Source organism: Phyllobates terribilis, unplaced genomic scaffold (assembly GCF_046119375.1).
Source record: "Phyllobates terribilis strain yellow unplaced genomic scaffold, ASM4611937v1 Scaffold_40__1_contigs__length_11209783, whole genome shotgun sequence".
NCBI lineage: Eukaryota > Metazoa > Chordata > Amphibia > Anura > Dendrobatidae > Phyllobates > Phyllobates terribilis.
The window spans coordinates 8921850-8936711 of NW_027362800.1; the positions used below are offsets into that span (position 1 = coordinate 8921850).

The 14862-nt window shown below is 48.1% G+C and overlaps 3 non-coding genes across 3 annotated transcripts; all 3 read right to left on the minus strand.

The window, feature by feature from the left end:
* Positions 1-11020: 11020 nt before the first annotated feature.
* Positions 11021-11211, minus strand: LOC141189896 (U2 spliceosomal RNA). Its single transcript, XR_012263937.1, has one exon. It is a non-coding gene; the product is annotated as a U2 spliceosomal RNA (small nuclear RNA).
* A 1121-nt stretch (positions 11212-12332) lies between these two features.
* On the minus strand, positions 12333-12523 carry LOC141184787 (U2 spliceosomal RNA). The gene has a single exon (XR_012259509.1). It is a non-coding gene; the product is annotated as a U2 spliceosomal RNA (small nuclear RNA).
* A 1120-nt stretch (positions 12524-13643) lies between these two features.
* Positions 13644-13834, minus strand: LOC141189897 (U2 spliceosomal RNA). The gene has a single exon (XR_012263938.1). It is a non-coding gene; the product is annotated as a U2 spliceosomal RNA (small nuclear RNA).
* Positions 13835-14862: the final 1028 nt, after the last annotated feature.

Here is a 14862-nt window from a genome sequence, read left to right on the forward strand (position 1 = left end):
TATGTACATTTCACTTTTACAAAAGGCTAAAACATCATCTACTGGTAACATTTCATGTTTAAAAACAGCAATATTTCTAGCATTCCAGAGCGCTATCTTGGCACAATTCACTGTCTTCCACGCCATTATTTTTTGGTCCATTGTTGGGCATTCCAGAAGACCATATAACACTGATGCAAAATTAAAGTCCTTGAGGTCCACCATTTTCTCCAGCAGGGGGATTAGTCTTCTCCAGAACTCTTTAGCAAAAGCACAAGTCCATAAAAGATGCTTCACTGTCTCTTCTTCTTGACAACCTTCTCTTGGGCAGATGGCAGACCTCACAAAACCTCTTCTGTACTGGAATGCCCGGCAAGGAAGACAGTGGTGTGCGCAGCTCCAAGACATGTCTTTCTGTACATTAAAAAGATAAGGGGCGTTAATCATTTTCCATATGTGTACAGTTTTGTCATCATCATAACGTTCAATATCACACAACGTCACATCAGTACTAATTTGTTTGAGTAGTGTCTTGCTGTTACATAGATCCCCTGTCTGTTTCTTATTCAAATTAAAATCAAGAATAATTTTCTTTAAAATCTCATAATGTGCAGGTAGGTTAAAAGCATAAGGAAAGGATAAAACCGTTTCAAACCAACCAAACCTTCTCATGAGAAAACCAGTGTTAAAACGCATAAAATAGGAAAGGTAATTATCTTTAAAAAGGGTTTTAAAACAGAAACAGAAAAAATGTATTAAAAGAAACTTATCTAAAACAGGGAAATCTTTCCCACCTTTAACCTTTGGCTTTGTCACAATTTCTCTTTTGAGTTTCTCCATTTTTGAGCCCCAAAAAAAGGTAAAACATACTTTTGTAATTCGTTTCAACAAATTTGTAGGAGGGGGGAACACCAAACTAAGATATAACAGGATAGGTAATATCACCATTTTTACAATCAGAACTTTACCTTCCATTGACAGCTTTCTCATATTCCACATGCAGATTTTCTGATTAATTTTCTGTGCTGCCGCATCCCAGCTATTAAAACCATTATTAGATTCATTAAAAAAAACACCTAAAATAGTGATGGAATCTGTAACTGCAATTGGTACATCATGTAAACGCATCTGACGCGCCCCCTGGGACATATTCCTTTTTGAGGGGAATACCCGGCACCGGATCAGATGGGGGGTTGTAGTCTCCGAGCGGCTGTGACCCGGCCCGTGCCCAGGGCGTCAAGCTCAGTGTTATGTGGCAGTCCTTACTGATGTTACTAAAGTTCTTTTGTGTCGACTACGCCACCCGTTGTGATGCGGTCACTGTGGCTGCCGCTGCAGCAGGGTCCGCTGAGGCTGATGGTGGATGCGCAGCTTGGTGGGATAACCCCCAACGGGAGGGGTATAGCCTCAGAGGGGACAGGTGCAGAGGATGGGGGTTGTGGTGATGTAATGCAGACGGCAGTGAAGACAGAGTCGGGTTGTGCAGTTAAGGGTGTTTACTTACTGCAGATGTTGTACTGGTCACTCCAGCTGCTAGTGACCACCCGAGCCGTGCTGCGTCCACCAGGTCCAGGATCCAGCCAACCCCCAAACAAGTCCGGAGCGTGGCCCTGAGCTCTCCCTCTGTCCTTTCTTCAGCCGTCCCCACCAGTGATCCACCTAGGTCCAGCTCCCTCGGGCCTTCTGTTGGGACACCCTTGGCCCTGGGTTCCCTGACCCTTCATGTGGTGTGCCTTCGGGGTGGATGTGATGGTTGACCGTGGCAGACGCTGCCCACGGTCTCCGGTCTCTGGCTAGGGTGTGTTTTCTGCCCCCACCAGCTTGGGTTCCGGTACCCTGTGCCGACTCCTCACCCGGTGCTTTAATTTGGGTTCTTGGGTCCTCTCTGTTTTCCCCTCTGGGTACTCCTTCTCTGCTCCCCTCTCACTCAGGGTCTCTCTCTTGCTGCAGGCTGACTTCCTCTCTGCTTGCTGTCTGCTCCTCTGCAGCTGTCTTGCTGTCTCCAAATGATTTGTTCTCTGCATCTGACTCTCTGCATCTGACCCTGATTCTAGTTGGTGCCCACCTTATATATCCCTCTATGTGTGAGCTCAGGTGACCAGCACCCAATGAGCTCCTATCTTTACCCAGGCTGCTCCCCCTATCTGCCCCTACACTACATGGGATGTACCACCCCCCTCCCACTCCAGCCAGGAACAGACTCGGTCGTACCTGCACATTTCTAAGTGGGAGTACCGTCGGCCTGTTCCTCGGAAATGGGATGTATGTAGTGCATGCAGCCTACCGAGCTCAGTTCCACACTCCATCCTTACCCGGGAGTGGAATATCACACCTCTGGGTTGAGGTGCAATACCCCTGTAGCAGCCGAATCCTCAGGGTGCTACATTCCCCCCTGGTAAATCACAGCACGTCCTCGGGCTGTAAGACATAAAACACCAAAAACATACATTTTTTTTTTTTTCATAAACATATAAAACATATAAAACATTATATATATAAAATTTTTCATATAAACATTCTCGTCGTCTCTTGTTTCAGGTTCCTCCTCCGGACACTGTGCAACGTGTGTCCGGGAAAAGTGCGACAGTCTCTTAGAAAAACTGGTTTTTCCTATAAAACCGGTAGGGGGCGCTTTAGGAAGCGCAACTATATACAGGGGAAGTTGGCCGCTCTCAGTCCTCGGCCAGGTAAAAGGAAGGGAATGGCTGCTCACAGTCCTCAGCCTGGTATGGATACGGGATCAAGGGTTAAACGGGTAAACTGTTCACTGGTCCCAACGGGGACTATTTTTGCAGCAACGGTTCACTGTGCCCCGACAGGCAACTATATACAGTCTCTACTCCCGTCCTCAACGACGGCTCCCTCCTGCTTTTTCTTGGTGATACGGTGTTGCTTCAGACCCATCCGGGTCCTCTGGCTCCTCCTCCCCGTACCGCAACTCCTCCTCCGTCAAACGGTGTACGTGGAGGGCGTAAGGTCCTTTGGCACACTTGTGCCGGGTGAAAGTGACTTCGTCTCCGACATAGAGGTCACGGCCTTTGTGACCTTCCGGCAGGTGGGACTCGACGTCTCTGCGGGTCACAAAAACGTCACCGTGGTTGTTACAGTCCCGAATAAAGCCCCACCCATGCTGCGGGTTGAACTTTATCACCGTCCCGATGGTGCGGGGACAGTGCGCTGCACGGGGGTTCCTCCTAGTCCGGCTCTTCTGCTCCGCGCTCTGGATTTGGGCCTGTTGTTCTCTGACCCGCCTCTCCTCCCGTTCTCTCGCAAACTCTGCTAGCTGCTGACGGCAACACTCAGTACGCTCAGCTGCGGCTGCCCGAGTTTCTCCGGTGAACCCCATCAAATCTTCTCCCGTGGGGTCCCACACGAATTGGGCTTCTTCTAGAGGAGGGGAGACCCGAGTCACGGGCTTCGGAGCCGGGATCAGGGGCTCACACAAGGGCCCTAGTCTCTGTTACCGCTCCAGCTCACAAAACTCCTCGGGCCAGATAAAGGGACGCCCGTCCGGCCATGTGAGCTGGCTGAAGAGGTCCTTTCCCAAACTCGGCACCCTTGGTTTTACGGGCGCGGGCGCGGTGGTGGTGGCGCCCGGGTTGCCCAGGCCTTGCGGCCAGGCCTGGGGCACCTGGAAGGTGAAGGGCACCGTTAATACGGCGGCGCCCTGGGCTACCTGGCCTTGCGACCAGGCCGGAGGCTCCGCGGAGGTAGGGGGCGCTGTTGGTGATGCGGGGCCCGGGAGTACTGGGCCTTGCGACCAGGCCGGAGGCTCTTCCTGCTTGGTCACGCTCCGGGTCGGTGCGTGTGACGTCACAGGGGTCGCGGCGGCGGCTTCCGGTCGGGGCCTAGTCATTAGCGGTGACATGGCGGTTACAGGCACGGACGGGGGACTTTCGGGCTCTGCGACGGGGAACCGGGGCAGGTGGGCGGTCTCTCGGTATGGGGTATAAGCGTCCCCTTTACCTGCCTTCATACGTTCGGCTCCCTTCTCAGCGCCGTCTCCGACCTTGGGTCCTCCCGCGTCATCCGTAGAGGCAGTTGGTGTCCTCTCCCAGGGGAGCGTGCTCCGTGGACGGGTTCCAGCTTGCTGGGCCATCTCCCGGCTCCACTCCGCCAGTATCTCACGCTGTACCCGGGCCATCCTCCTTGCGAGGCCCTCCAGGGCAGTCTGTGCACACTCCCGGTCTCGGGGGAGCTGTGCAAGGACCTCCACTAGGCCTAGTGGGGTCATGGTGTCCAGCAGGCTCCTGACCAACGGGTCGGTGCTGCTCTGCTCTTCTTCCAGCAGGCTCCTGGCCAGCGGGCCGGTGCTGCTCTGCTCTCTGGACATCTCCGGGTAAGCTTCTCTGCTACTCCTCGTTAGACTTCTTGCCTCCGGGTGCGCTCGCTCCAGACTGCTCCAGGCGACACCCATCTTTTCTCTTCTCTTTCGTCTCCTCCCACTTCGAGGGCGGTCCCGGGGCAACTCGGTGACTGTCAGCTCCAGGGGTAGTTCTTTCACGCTGACAGACACCTCTAGCATCACAGTCTCTGTTGGTGGGGGCGGTTTCCACTTTTGGCGCCATTTTCTGTCCTCGCCCACGATGGGAGGCGGCCTCCCGCCCTCCTTTGGCACGCCCATAATGGCGTCCGCTGCTCTTCCAAGGCGGGAAATCTGCGGTTTTGGCGGGAAGCGTCGCCCAGTGGCGGGAAACTCTGCAGATGGCGGGAACAAGATGGAAATGGCGGACAATCGGCGGGAAACGACTGGTGATGGAGTCCGATGGCGTGGACCCTCCGGAACCGGCGGGAGACTTCTTTCTGAGGTAAACTTGCACTTTTCTTCAGGCACGCAGTACCCGGGTGCTGCGGGCACGTAATCCTGCCGACTACGCCAAAGTTGACGCGCCCCCTGGGACATATTCCTTTTTGAGGGGAATACCCGGCACCGGATCAGATGGGGGGTTGTAGTCTCCGAGCGGCTGTGACCCGGCCCGTGCCCAGGGCGTCAAGCTCAGTGTTATGTGGCAGTCCTTACTGATGTTACTAAAGTTCTTTTGTGTCGACTACGCCACCCGTTGTGATGCGGTCACTGTGGCCGCCGCTGCAGCAGGGTCCGCTGAGGCTGATGGTGGATGCGCAGCTTGGTGGGATAACCCCCAACGGGAGGGGTATAGCCTCAGAGGGGACAGGTGCAGAGGATGGGGGTTGTGGTGATGTAATGCAGACGGCAGTGAAGACAGAGTCGGGTTGTGCAGTTAAGGGTGTTTACCTACTGCAGATGTTGTACTGGTCACTCCAGCTGCTAGTGACCACCCGAGCCGTGCTGCGTCCACCAGGTCCTGGATCCAGCCAACCCCCAAACAAGTCCGGAGCGTGGCCCTGAGCTCTCCCTCTGTCCTTTCTTCAGCCGTCCCCACCAGTGATCCACCTAGGTCCAGCTCCCTCGGGCCTTCTGTTGGGACACCCTTGGCCCTGGGTTCCCTGACCCTTCATGTGGTGTGCCTTCGGGGTGGATGTGATGGGTGACCGTGGCAGACGCTGCCCACGGTCTCCGGTCTCTGGCTGGGGAATGTTTTTACCCCCACCAGCTTGGGTTCCGGTACCCTTTTGCTGACTCCTCACCCGGTGCTCTAATTTGGGTTCTTGGGTCCCTTTAGTCTTCCCCCTCTGGGTCTTTCTCTGCTCCACTCTCTCTCTCTCCAGGGCTGCTGTTTCCTTCTCTCTGCCGATTTGTTCTCTGCATCAGACAGGCTCCTCTCCAACTGACTTGTTCTCTGCATCTGACTCTCTGCATCTGACCCTGATTCTAGTTGGTGCCCACCTTATATATCCCTCTATGTGTGAGCTCAGGTGACCAGCACCCAATGAGCTCCTATCTTTACCCAGGCTGCTCCCCCTATCTGCCCCTACACTACATGGGATGTACCACCCCCCTCCCACTCCAGCCAGGAACAGACTCGGTCGTACCTGCACATTTCTAAGTGGGAGTACCGTCGGCCTGTTCCTCGGAAATGGGATGTATGTAGTGCATGCAGCCTACCGAGCTCAGTTCCACACTCCATCCTTACCCGGGAGTGGAATATCACACCTCTGGGTTGAGGTGCAATACCCCTGTAGCAGCCGAATCCTCAGGGTGCTACACATCCCCCCGACATTTAAAATATTACATTTAGTAAGATTAATTTTAAAACCGGAAACTGTACAAAAAGACTGAATTTGGCTTATCGTTTTTTGTATTGAAGGTACATCACATCCAAACACTGCTACATCATCCATATAGCTTACAACTTTAACTTGTAGACCGTTCCCTCCGGGTAAGGGTACTCCACATATTTGCTTATCCCGGCGTATTGTACATAAAAGGGGTTCTATAGCACATATAAAAAGCAGGGGGGACAAAGGGCAACCCTGCTTCACCCCTGATTTTAAAACTACCTCTTTTGTTTTAAAACCATTAACTAAAATCTTACTCGTACAATCATTATAAAAAGCTTTAAGAGACAATAAAAACCCACCCGGAATGCCCATTTTTTCTAAAACTTTAAAAAGATAAAAATGAGACACGCGGTCAAAAGCTTTCTCAAAATCCACCGCTAGGATTGACATCTTTGTCTTTCTGGTTTTTACATCTTCAATACAATCTTTCACCAGGTTTAAATTGTCCCAGATACTACGCCCAGGTACCCCGCATACCTGATTTGCATGAATTACTTTATGTATCACCTTTTTCAACCGATTTGCACAGATCTTAGCCATAATTTTGTAATCACTATTTAAAAGAGTTATCGGCCTCCAGTTTTTAAGATCCGTTTTGTCACCTTTTTTGTATAGTAGTGATACCTCACCTTTCTTACATGAGTTGAGTAAAACCTTATTATTAAAAACTTCGGAAAACAAATTAAACAAATCATCTTTTAAAATATCATAAAAACTTATATAAAACTCTATGGGGATACCATCAGGGCCCGGCACTTTACCATTTTTAAAACTCTTCATGGTTTCTAAAATCTCTTCCTCACATAGAGGTTGGGATAAAAAACTTTGGGCATCAGCATCTAGGGTGGACTTGATCCTTTGAACGAAAAATCAGTTCTTTTCCTTTTTGTTCCAACCACTTTGAAATTTCTCCTTTAAGACTCAATATATCATTACCTACATCCAGACCATTGTCTTTGAATTTGTACAATGTCTGTAACCTGATATTAAGAAAATTATAGATCTCAAACTTTTCTTTAGCTTTTTGTATGCTTTTCTTTATAAAGAAATCTTTAATGCTTATTTTCATTCTATCCCACCAGGAGCTAAAAGAAATATTGGGGTTTTTCCTTTTTCTACAGTTTACATAAAACTCAATAAAATCCGACAAAATTTGTGGATCTTTTAAAAGGGACACATTCAATTTCCAAGATTTCTTACCACATTTCTTCTTTCCATTAATCCTCACTCTAAAAGATAAAACCTTGTGATCTGAGAGAATATTAGTTAAAACTTCACATTTCACTGGCAGTATTTTTTCTGAACCTAAAACAAAATCTATCCTGGAGCTACATGTAGAATTGCTCCAGGTGAAACCAGCGTCTATAGGGCTATCCTTGTTACATTCTTTATACACATCAGTTAATTTACAATCATTTATAATATTGCTTAACATTCCAGACGTTTTGTCATAATTTCTACTCACGGAACCGGAGCGTCGGCTTTCGCCTTTTAAAATACAATTAAAATCACCTGCCAGGATAAAAGGTTCAGAAATGTTAATAAATAAAGGTAAAATTTCCAGCATATCAGCCCTTTCATTTTTATCAGGTGACCCATAAAAATTTAAAAACTGCCATCTTGTCCCATCAATAAAAGCCTTAACTAAAAGAATACGACCCGGTAAAATATCTTGGATAAAATCAATAGACACATTTCCCTTAAAAAGTATAGCTACCCCGGCTGATCCGGTTGCATTTGATCCAGACCAGACCGATGGACCATGTTTCCACTCTTCCTTATATTTTTTGTAAGAAATCTTATGAGGGATATGACATTCTTGTAAAAAGAAAACAGAAGCTGTAAAACAGGTTAAAAAATGTAAAACAGTAGCTCTTCTGGTCTTGGATCCTATGCCTCTCACATTGAGGGAAACACCACTAATGTCAGCCATCATAACAAATGGTTAGGAAGAAACAAAAACTGGACTTTACCTATCCGATGGACGGATCAGACCACTTGGACTTTCACCAACGCCCTCTTCTGAATCCACCGTTATCAAAGAGTCTTCATCATCGGAGAAGGAACATTCACTTAAATTAAGACCCGACGCTACTGGGGTGTAGCTCGGAAGGATATTGTGAGAAAGGTTACACTGGGTCTCCATAGGCTGACCATTTAGGTCCTCGTCAGGTGGGTCTCCGAGAGGCTCCGCACTCCCCTGCTGACCCGCAGAGGGTCGTAACACAGGGGCAGGCTGCGCACATGGCGGAGCCTCAGAGTCCCCGGAGGCAGCCAGGTTCGGGGCCCCACCTGGGGCAGCAGAGCCCCGGGACCTCGGGATTCCAGAGTCTACACCCCCGTGAGGGGATGTATCCATCTCCTCCCTATTAGCCACCTCCACGGAACCATTCTTTTTCTTATTATGAGACCTCACCAAATGCCACGTACCGCCCTCGCTCTCGTGAGACCCAGTGGGAATTTTGGGCTCGGTGTCAGCCTTTTGGCGCTCTTTTTTGGCCTTACCGACCGCCCCTTTATGATCTTTCTCAGCCTTCCTTTTAGCCTCCTTATGGTCTTTCAGCCAGCTCCTGGGCTCCTGTGAGTTACCTGTCATTGACTCGGAGGGATTGTTACTAGTCGAAGCGCCCTTATCACCTCCCGAGGCTCCAGGTTGTTGTTCCTCCTCCTGAGGGGTGGTCTGATTGGCCCGTCCATTCCCGGATGTCTTGGACTTCTCCTTTTGTTTTTGTTCATCCTCTCTGAACCTGTGAGGGCAAGAAAAATAGAAATGACCAGGTGTCCGACAAAAAGAGCATTTTTTTTCATTTGGGCACTCCTTTGTGTCATGTTCAGTACTGGCACAATTTCTACAAGTGGCACCACAACTATCCTTAGAGTGCCCATAGAGACCACAATACCTACAGAAAAGTGGCATTCCTGAGAAAAAAAAATCCCCATTAGTTTGCCCTATTTTAAATCGAGCTGGAGGAAGTCTCCCACCTCCAGGGAATTTAGGGTCTCTTTCACATTTTACTAAAAACTTCCATTTTGAGGTCCAGATGTTAAACTCATTCAACACTTTCCCAATCAATTTCACACTTTTAAAATAAACTGACAAAAAGGAAATAACCTCTGGTGCTGTTATGAAGGGTGAGAAGATTTTCACAACCACCATCTTTACCTCATCCAGGACGTGCTCGATGATCTGAATCCCTTTTAGACCAGGGCTATTTTCTACCGACTTAACTCTGGACAAAACATCTTTGAAAATACCTTCGCCAGTAAAGGTTACATCATAATCTCCACGTCGAGGATAATCCTGGATAGAAAGGATTTCGTTGGTTCTGACGTGGAGCAGTTTCTCAAGCACGTCCTGGACTACATATCCCAGATTCCGCATATCGGAACCACCAGCCGTAAAGCGGACACTTATGGTGTTCTTAAGCCTCGCATATAGAGGCACGAGGTTGGGGTCAACCTCCATGGTATGGCGCAACAAAATGCAAATTGCAACCGCCTGCAATCTGCGCCTTCAGAGCTTTGAGATAAAGCACCTGAAGGCTGGGGGATCGCTGCCCGTTACCCTAGGACTAATCCCTCTCCCTAATAGCAGCAGGCAGGTGAAGCCCACTGAAGTGGACGATCCTGCCAGGCCAAGGAGAGGGGTACCTGAGTGCCCTTCAACTGAAACCGCCTGCTGTGAAGCACTTGGTCTCAGCCAAAAGGCCGAGAAGCGATAACCAGAATTGGTTTCCGACTACGGTGCCACCCAAGGATTCTGAAAAGTCCATTTGTGGAGATGGCCACCTGGACTCCCGTTAAGAAGACATGCTGTCAACCTCTAGATCCCTCACATGCCTGCACTTTTCGGCTTGCTGCTGCTGCAATCCACGCGTTTTAGATCTGCATAACTCCACCTCTTTTAGCACAGTACCCTCAACCCCCGGCTGTTCCCACCCGCCTCAACACCGTTGGAAGGGAGGAGAACCAATTAAGGCGGGGGGGGGGTGGAACGAGCAGCTGTCTACCCTTAGCAGGAGGGTTGCTGATTAATTACCTCTCCTGCTGCTGCTGCTGCTGGCTGTCCAGCAGCAGACTGAAGGTGGCTGCTGCTGTGCGCAGGTATATAAAGGCTCAGAGCCTATTATGACACGCGCAGCCAGCGTTCCATTGCCACATTCCGTCTACTGCAGGCGGGATACCTGGATGGCTGAATGTCACTGAGAAGCTCACAGAGACCGCCATAAGCAACAGTTTAAAAGAATGCCACAGACTAATCAACCAAACTTTTTGGGTTGGTTTCTCTTTTATAGTCTGCAGGCATTAAATGAAAGAAGTCAGTGTTCCAGCAGAGGGAGACAACGTTTCAGAAAAGGCATTGTAGAAAACCAAAAAAGAAATTTTAAGCGCAGCAGAGTAACCAGCTCACATACCTGTTAGCTCAGGTGAGTTTAAAAGGCTGCTGTTGATAACAAGGGCATTTGCTAAATAGATGGTGTGTGTGCAACAATATACTGAAAGGTCAATTATATTGTGCAGCTTATCTCACCACCTGTAGTTATTTAGGTGAAAGCTCCAAAATGCTTGCCTAATATGTCTGTTTATCCAAAAGGAAGTATAGAGGGAGAGCTAGATAGATAGCATTGCATTACATTACATTACATGGCAATGCAATGCACAGTTGCTGAAGTTGAACCAAAATGAGCTTGTCATCTGGCTTCTGCAACTTTTAACATGAAAAATCCAATGAGGAGAAGAAAAGCAAAGCCAAAGAGTCCATCCCAAAATCCGACAAACAAGCAAAATGAACAAAAAGCATTGAATTCAATTCTTTCTGATTTTAGAAACTGCATTAAAGAAGGGGTGCACCGGTCCTGGAGATACTGCAATACCAGGTCAATGCGTGGAGTGGACAGAGCAAGCTCTTTTTCCATCTCCCTGTTCTAAAAATCCATTTAATATATGGTCCCCAGATAGGGGACGTATCAGATATTAAACTGATAAGAACAGATACTACACTTGATCTTAGCCAAAAGGCCGAGAAGCGATAACCAGAATTGGTTTCCGACTACGGTGCCACCCAAGGATTCTGAAAAGTCCATTTGTGGAGATGGCCACCTGGACTCCCGTTAAGAAGACATGCTGTCAACCTCTAGATCCCTCACATGCCTGCACTTTTCGGCTTGCTGCTGCTGCAATCCACGCGTTTTAGATCTGCAAAACTCCACCTCTTTTAGCACAGTACCCTCAACCCCCGGCTGTTCCCACCCGCCTCAACACCGTTGGAAGGGAGGAGAACCAATTAAGGCGGGGGGGGGGTGGAACGAGCAGCTGTCTACCCTTAGCAGGAGGGTTGCTGATTAATTACCTCTCCTGCTGCTGCTGCTGCTGGCTGTCCAGCAGCAGACTGAAGGTGGCTGCTGCTGTGCGCAGGTATATAAAGGCTCAGAGCCTATTATGACACGCGCAGCCAGCGTTCCATTGCCACATTCCGTCTACTGCAGGCGGGATACCTGGATGGCTGAATGTCACTAAGAAGCTCACAGAGACCGCCATAAGCAGCAGTTTAAAAGAATGCCACAGACTAATCAACCAAACTTTTTGGGTTGGTTTCTCTTTTATAGTCTGCAGGCATTAAATGAAAGAAGTCAGTGTTCCAGCAGAGGGAGACAACGTTTCAGAAAAGGCATTGTAGCAAACCAAAAAAGAAATTTTAAGCGCAGCAGAGTAACCAGCTCACATACCTGTTAGCTCAGGTGAGTTTAAAAGGCTGCTGTTGATAACAAGGGCATTTGCTAAATAGATGGTGTGTGTGCAACAATATACTGAAAGGTCAATTATATTGTGCAGCTTATCTCACCACCTGTAGTTATTTAGGTGAAAGCTCCAAAATGCTTGCCTAATATGTCTGTTTATCCAAAAGGAAGTATAGAGGGAGAGCTAGATAGATAGCATTGCATTACATTACATTACATGGCAATGCAATGCACAGTTGCTGAAGTTGAAACAAAATGAAGCTTGTCATCTGGCTTCTGCAACTTTTAACATGAAAAATCCAATGAGGAGAAGAAAAGCAAAGCCAAAGAGTCCATCCCAAAATCCGACAAACAAGCAAAATGAACAAAAAGCATTGAATTCAATTCTTTCTGATTTTAGAAACTGCATTAAAGAAGGGGTGCACCGGTCCTGGAGATACTGCAATACCAGGTTAATGCGTGGAGTGGACAGAGCAAGCTCTTTTTCCATCTCCCTGTTCTAAAAATCCATTTAATATATGGTCCCCAGATAGGGGACGTATCAGATATTAAACTGATAAGAACAGATACTACACTTGATCTTAGCCAAAAGGCCGAGAAGCGATAACCAGAATTGGTTTCCGACTACGGTGCCACCCAAGGATTCTGAAAAGTCCATTTGTGGAGATGGCCACCTGGACTCCCGTTAAGAAGACATGCTGTCAACCTCTAGATCCCTCACATGCCTGCACTTTTCGGCTTGCTGCTGCTGCAATCCACGCGTTTTAGATCTGCATAACTCCACCTCTTTTAGCACAGTACCCTCAACCCCCGGCTGTTCCCACCCGCCTCAACACCGTTGGAAGGGAGGAGAACCAATTAAGGCGGGGGGGGGGTGGAACGAGCAGCTGTCTACCCTTAGCAGGAGGGTTGCTGATTAATTACCTCTCCTGCTGCTGCTGCTGCTGGCTGTCCAGCAGCAGACTGAAGGTGGCTGCTGCTGTGCGCAGGTATATATAGGCTCAGAGCCTATTATGACACGCGCAGCCAGCGTTCCATTGCCACATTCCGTCTACTGCAGGCGGGATACCTGGATGGCTGAATGTCACTGAGAAGCTCACAGAGACCGCCATAAGCAACAGTTTAAAAGAATGCCACAGACTAATCAACCAAACTTTTTGGGTTGGTTTCTCTTTTATAGTCTGCAGGCATTAAATGAAAGAAGTCAGTGTTCCAGCAGAGGGAGACAACGTTTCAGAAAAGGCATTGTAGCAAACCAAAAAAGAAATTTTAAGCGCAGCAGAGTAACCAGCTCACATACCTGTTAGCTCAGGTGAGTTTAAAAGGCTGCTGTTGATAACAAGGGCATTTGCTAAATAGATGGTGTGTGTGCAACAATATACTGAAAGGTCAATTATATTGTGCAGCTTATCTCACCACCTGTAGTTATTTAGGTGAAAGCTCCAAAATGCTTGCCTAATATGTCTGTTTATCCAAAAGGAAGTATAGAGGGAGAGCTAGATAGATAGCATTGCATTACATTACATTACATGGCAATGCAATGCACAGTTGCTGAAGTTGAAACAAAATGAGCTTGTCATCTGGCTTCTGCAACTTTTAACATGAAAAATCCAATGAGGAGAAGAAAAGCAAAGCCAAAGAGTCCATCCCAAAATCCGACAAACAAGCAAAATGAACAAAAAGCATTGAATTCAATTCTTTCTGATTTTAGAAACTGCATTAAAGAAGGGGTGCACCGGTCCTGGAGATACTGCAATACCAGGTCAATGCGTGGAGTGGACAGAGCAAGCTCTTTTTCCATCTCCCTGTTCTAAAAATCCATTTAATATATGGTCCCCAGATAGGGGACGTATCAGATATTAAACTGATAAGAACAGATACTACACTTGATCTTAGCCAAAAGGCCGAGAAGCGATAACCAGAATTGGTTTCCGACTACGGTGCCACCCAAGGATTCTGAAAAGTCCATTTGTGGAGATGGCCACCTGGACTCCCGTTAAGAAGACATGCTGTCAACCTCTAGATCCCTCACATGCCTGCACTTTTCGGCTTGCTGCTGCTGCAATCCACGCGTTTTAGATCTGCATAACTCCACCTCTTTTAGCACAGTACCCTCAACCCCCGGCTGTTCCCACCCGCCTCAACACCGTTGGAAGGGAGGAGAACCAATTAAGGCGGGGGGGGGGTGGAACGAGCAGCTGTCTACCCTTAGCAGGAGGGTTGCTGATTAATTACCTCTCCTGCTGCTGCTGCTGCTGGCTGTCCAGCAGCAGACTGAAGGTGGCTGCTGCTGTGCGCAGGTATATATAGGCTCAGAGCCTATTATGACACGCGCAGCCAGCGTTCCATTGCCACATTCCGTCTACTGCAGGCGGGATACCTGGATGGCTGAATGTCACTGAGAAGCTCACAGAGACCGCCATAAGCAACAGTTTAAAAGAATGCCACAGACTAATCAACCAAACTTTTTGGGTTGGTTTCTCTTTTATAGTCTGCAGGCATTAAATGAAAGAAGTCAGTGTTCCAGCAGAGGGAGACAACGTTTCAGAAAAGGCATTGTAGCAAACCAAAAAAGAAATTTTAAGCGCAGCAGAGTAACCAGCTCACATACCTGTTAGCTCAGGTGAGTTTAAAAGGCTGCTGTTGATAACAAGGGCATTTGCTAAATAGATGGTGTGTGTGCAACAATATACTGAAAGGTCAATTATATTGTGCAGCTTATCTCACCACCTGTAGTTATTTAGGTGAAAGCTCCAAAATGCTTGCCTAATATGTCTGTTTATCCAAAAGGAAGTATAGAGGGAGAGCTAGATAGATAGCATTGCATTACATTACATTACATGGCAATGCAATGCACAGTTGCTGAATTTGAACCAAAATGAGCTTGTCATCTGGCTTCTGCAACTTTTAACATGAAAAATCCAATGAGGAGAAGAAAAGCAAA